Consider the following 6,000-nt stretch of genomic DNA (forward strand, 5'->3'; position numbering starts at 1 on the left):
CCCTCCGCTGGACATTTTCCAATTTTTCCACATCCTTCTTTTAGTGTGGGGCCCAAAGCTGGACATAGTACTCCAGATGAGGCCTCACCAATGCCGAATAGATGGGAATAATCACTTCCCTCCATCTGCTGGCAGTGCTCCTACTTATACAGCCCAAAATGCCGTTAGCCTTCTTGGCAACAAGGGCACACTGTTGACTCATATCCAGCTTCTCCTCATCCATTGTAACCCCTAGATCCTTTTCTGCAGAACTCCTGCCTAGCCACTCGTCCCTAGTATGTAGCGGTGCATGGGATTCTTCCATCCTAAGTGCAGGACTCTGCACTGGTCCTTGTTGAACCCTATCAGATTTATTTTCGCCCAATCCTCTAATTTGTCTAGGTCCCTCTGTATCCTATCCCTACCCTCTGTATCCTAGTAGGGGCTGGGCACAGCTGCAGTCCTTACACAGCATGAATACAAAATCTGCTTCAGGCTAAAACCCTGTGATGTTGCTGGTTCCTGCTATGGTGTGGACAACTAGACGCTCAGTGCTGTGACTCATTATTGCTTCCCTATTCTTTAGGAGGAAAGTATTACCTGCTCAGATTAAGAGAGACCTGGTTAGCACTTGTATTTCTACTATTAATCCTGTTATATAAATTCAATTCTGTCTGAGCCAGTTAAGGGCACACCCAGTAGAATGCCTGCAATCACTTTACAGCAATTACATAGGTTATGCAAAAAAAAAAAAACCCCCACAAATAAGGGGGATAATTTTTAAAAAGGAGCCAGTTATGGGCACGCCCAGTAAAATGCCTGCAACAACTTTACAGCACTTACACTGTTTTTATACAGGCAAAACCCGGACATTAAGGGTCTAATTTTAAAAGGACCTTCAACCCCACCTCTGCTATTGTGCCTATGATTATCTGAGGGCCCAAGTGATAGCACTAAGGTGACATTTTCAAAAGTGATCTCAGTTCTGGGTAGTTCTCTTTTCTGAGTTCACAACTGAAAATCAGGCCCTGCATCTCTAAAGAAGGGCTGAGCACCACATTGACTTAAAAAATTAAAATAAAAAGCAGCATCCTAAAGGTTGTGCCCCAAAATAGAGCCACCCAAAATCAGATGTCACTTCTGAAAATTGGGTAAATAGCAAGTGTAGTCATGAAGCTAGATGTCTAATTCCTATCACCTGTCCCCAAAATTCTGTGGCAGCAATCAGTTGTAGTCACAGTTACTTGCAGGTGCAAAGGCTGGAATTTCAATATCTAGCTGACCAGAGCCACCAATCAAGTAGTGAGATGTCAAAAAACTGTAAAGTTTTCTCCAGTATATAGGGTATAATCCTGGACCACTGAGGCAATGGGGTTTTGCCACTGCCTTCAGTAGGTGCAGGAGCAGGCCCTGGATACTGGAGAAACCCTCAGCAGAGTAGTGGGAACTTTACGGTCCATTGGTGGACTCCTGTTTACATAATGCTATACAGAGAGTATTTCCAGTGGCAAACCAAAAGGCAGGTTCCCAGAGAAGCAAAAAAGCCTTAGAAGACAGAGTTATGCAATGCTTCCAGGGGGTGTGAAGTAGATGCTTGACAACATCATGACAACACTAATGTGCAGGTGACTGTTTAATGCCTATATTCATTCACGCATTACTTTCCTCCCTCCACTCACGCATTCAAAGGATGCTGGATAATAAACAAGCTGGTTTGCTCACCCCTCTATTTATAAACCAAGAAAGATGCAACAACAAAATGCTCTTGTTTCAAGTGTAATCCCCACAGGAAGAGATGCAGAGAGACAGTGCTCTAGTATATTTTTTGGGACAGAACTATTTAAAGGAACCCCAAGTTATGTGATTTAGACATCTCACTCCTTTGATTAATGGGTCCAATCATGTAGATAGCTAAATCCTATCACTTGGCCCCCTTGATTGCAATGGAGCAGATTCAAGCCCATTGCCAGTAAATTGATCCAAGAGATACTGGAAAGAAAGGCCACACAAAGAAGGCAATTCATCTATGGAAAGAAGGCAATGATGGCTGGGGTTTTCCTCTGCGTGTTTTTACACTTTAGGATGGTGTAATACAAAAACGTCACCATATATTCTGAGGTAGTGTTGCTTATAACCTATCTGTATCACACCATCATGCTGCTGAGCAATCCTATTGGAGTACTAAGATATCAGGGTTTTCCCAAGCAACCTACCCCAGGGAGGGGGCACTCGGGTCCTGGCCCAGGAAGGGATGGGTGGCCTGGGTCAGGAGGGGTTGCAGACTGATCCTGCCCCACACTTCCCTGCAGTGACAGCTTCTGTCCCACAGGGCTGGGTCTGATTCCCCACTCCAAGCATTGTGACCTCACATAAAGGGGTGGAGTCACTTGAAGTTTGTCTCCTTCATGACAGGGCGGGCAGCCAAGCCAAATGTGAGTGAGTGGTGCTGTAACTCCATGTGCCAGGTCACAAGGCCTCTCACTCAATTTGGCATGGATGGTCCCTCACCCTCATCATGATGGATGGACAAGCCAAACCTTCGTGGCACCATGATCCTGTGTGCCACATTGCAACACCCAGAGTGGGAAGCTTGGCCCGTTGCCACAGGATGGCAGCAGCTGCTGCAGGGTAAGATATTTTGGTTTATAGGTTGCTTTTAATTTTATTTGTGTTATTTCAAATTTGCACAAGGACACAGGGCTCTGCCTATCGTTACCTTTAGTGGGTTCTCATGATTGCCATCTGGTTAATCTATAATACTGTCTACACCAGCCTCATGAGGAGCTTAGAAATGCACTGCTTCTCACTTTGAAAGAAAGGTGCGATTTTTTTTAAACTACTAGCAAAATGTCTTTGCCACAGTAGCATACACAGTGAGAGCAGAACCGGGGACAATGATTGGAATATACTGATTTTTTTTTTAATTGGTCTGTTCTTGGGAACGTAGGCCTGATGTGAGGAAGGTCTTGTCAAGGCTGCTACTTGTCTGCAATAAGATTTGGCCAAGAAGAGTAATTCTAACTAAAATGCATGTTTTGAAAATAACAGGTCCTTGTAGCATTTAGCCTGCAAGGATGAAACTAGCTCTGCATAGGCATGACAGTCTCCCAAGTGTACTTGCAAAGATCCTTTACATTCCAATACAGTCAGACAGATGCGGAACTTGTCCCGCTCTTAAAGCTCATTGCACAGGCAAATGACAGCATGATGTGAGCAAGGTGCCTTGTTACCGTTGTCTAATTCTGCCTGTTCATGCAAGTACAATGCAGCTGTAGTCTTCTTACAAACTTATGCAACTTGTAAGGGGGGAAAGCATCATTATGGTAATATCATCATCATCATCTTGTGTTATTAATAAGGCATAGATAAGTTGCACCTATCCATTTGGTCCCTCTTCCTCTCAGAGACAAAAATGGGCATTATTAACATATTTGAATCCTAAACATGTATTGCTTTCATTACTGTAACTTTACAAGCCATCCAGCATATACAGCGTTACTTAATAAAAGGTTTGCTGAATTCCAGCTTAGTACTTGTAGACACAGAGGCAGGAAACAAGCACAATCTGTATTACTCTCTCAAGGCCATTTCGCTTCTCTTAAGAGACAGTTGTACATGACGAGCCCTCCACAATATGACCCATATGGGTCAGATACAAACTTCTATGATCAGATCATTGAGGAAGCATTTTATCTCTTTTTGGTCATGATTGTGAGAGAGAGAGAGAGAGAGAGAGAGAGAGAAGCAACAGAACTCTAAGGGCTCAATCATGCTTCCATTCCAGTCAATTAGCAAATTTCCTAATGACCTGATCAGGAGAAAGACTGCACCTTTAATAAAACAAAAAATGTACTTAATCCATTTGATGTCGCAACTTCTTCACAGCATGGATGCATTGCCAGCTCAGGGATAGACAGTTACTGAGTTTATGGCAGCGTATAGAATTTAATGACAGATTGAGTCCTAATTTTATACTTACTATTTAGATCACGGAAAGCAATAAGCAAATTAAACTAAATTGAATGAATGCAAAGCATCATATATATCCTGTAATATACTATGAACCGTGCACACAGGCTTAAAAGGGGCTGTTGAGTTTGCCATTTTCCTTACCCCAAAGGATTTAAATTGTCTTGTGAAGTTGAAAAAAATTGTTTTCAAACCATGATTAAATTCTTTCATTAAAGGCTTATTGAAATTAAGTCAATCCATCACACAAAGGGCATACGGCAATTTACAGGGAGTAACATTGCCATTATTTCTGTCATTGGTTACAGCTGCATGATTTAGAATAGAAAAAGTCGGCGATGGTAGGAGAGACCAAAACTGAGCCCAACAGTCTGATAAATTGCAATGGGTATTGGTGTTTTGTGTAAGCAAACATGAAGCAGTGCTTTCTGGCTGGAAGTCAACTATAAGGCCAAACCCAATTTGTTATGAAAGACTCTTAAATGAGTGAAATCAGTTTAGAAAATAGGATACAAAATAGACTGAAACCTTACACGAGGGCTCTGTTCCTGTTTTTTTTATATTCAGTTCATCATGTGCCAGGGAGAGAGGATTACTTGTATTATGGCGATTTGATTTGCAAGCATGATCAACATTATGCTGCAATCATCTTAAACAGACAGTTTTATACTAGCTATACAGGGGGTGTAAGTAATGAGCTGTTAACAGGTACAGTGATTGCTTATTTCCCCGAGAAGAGTATTCCCAGCCCCCCTATATAGGCTGTTTAAAATGTCCTAAAGAAAGAATCTATATTCGTTAGAATGCAGAGATGAGAAGTTTCTGCTTCAGAGGTGTGGTTTTTTTGTTTGGGGGTTTGTTTGGGTTTTTTTGGTAAAAGAAACCTGTAGGATGCAAGGCACAAACATTAATGATGTTAGCAGTACTGTGCACCTTCCATAGCATTTTAAGATGAGGTTCTCCTCACTTGGGTAGTTCTTTTCCTTACTTAAATTAGTAAAGAGGTGAACCATGTCCTAGAGAATGATATAAAAAAAAATGGTGTGACTCAATGTGCCATATATAAAAAATATAGTAGCGCAATTTTATTTCACCAAACCCCACAGGCCAGATTTTCAGCTGGTTCAAGCTGGAGCAACTCCACTGAAGTCAATGGAACGCCATGGATTTGCAGCAATTGAGGAACTGGCATGCACTTACCAAGGTTCTGAGAAATGGAAGTTAGACTGTCGCGTGAAATAGTTTGGAAAAAACAAGACCCACTCTCTTCTCACTGCCAAGCGTCAACTTTTTTTTTGCCAAATACTCAAAACAACCCCTACTAGCCTCTGTCAAGGTTTGAAAAAAAAAAAAAAGGGCAGATGGGACCAGAATAGCCAAAACCCAACATGAAAGGGATTTCCAGTGATACTTCCAGCCCAATCAGAAGCAGGAGATGCTGGGAAAATCTCACGAGAACTCCTTTGCAAGTTCTGTAAGGTGTGGAACACTGGTAATGTCCATCAATGGGACTGGGAATTGAAGGTGCCCACATATAGTCCTTGATCTAACAAGCTTACAGTCTAACCAGATGGTGAGTGGCAAGGGAAACAGAACCATAGAAAGGTAAAGTGATGACTTTCATTATTGAAACAGCAGTTCAATGGTAGAGCTAAGAATAGAATCCAAGTCTCCTAAGTGCAAGTGCTATCCATTAGACTGCCCTGCCTCCGATATATGCCTTTTGGAGGTCAACTGGTGGTAGCAAGTTTGCATTTTGGGGGTTGTTTTGGGAAGGAAGCCTAGTAGCTACTAGGGCTAAAGGGGCAGATTTTAAAATAGTATTTCTGTGCCTAAAGATGCAGATAGGTGAGAGATGGAATGGGAATTGGGCACCTAGGCACTTTTGTAAATACCCCAGAGCAGTTATCTGCATCTTTAGGCACATAAATATTTTTTAAAATCTGGCCCTAACTGGCTGTGTCTGGGAACGAGTGCAATAGACTATATACAAAGTATAGTATAAACGAACTGAAAGAACAGAGAGAAATTACATTCTTGCTTGTTGTGCAC

The sequence above is a fragment of the Chelonia mydas genome, chromosome 2 (assembly GCF_015237465.2).
Source record: "Chelonia mydas isolate rCheMyd1 chromosome 2, rCheMyd1.pri.v2, whole genome shotgun sequence".
Classification (NCBI taxonomy): domain Eukaryota; kingdom Metazoa; phylum Chordata; order Testudines; family Cheloniidae; genus Chelonia; species Chelonia mydas.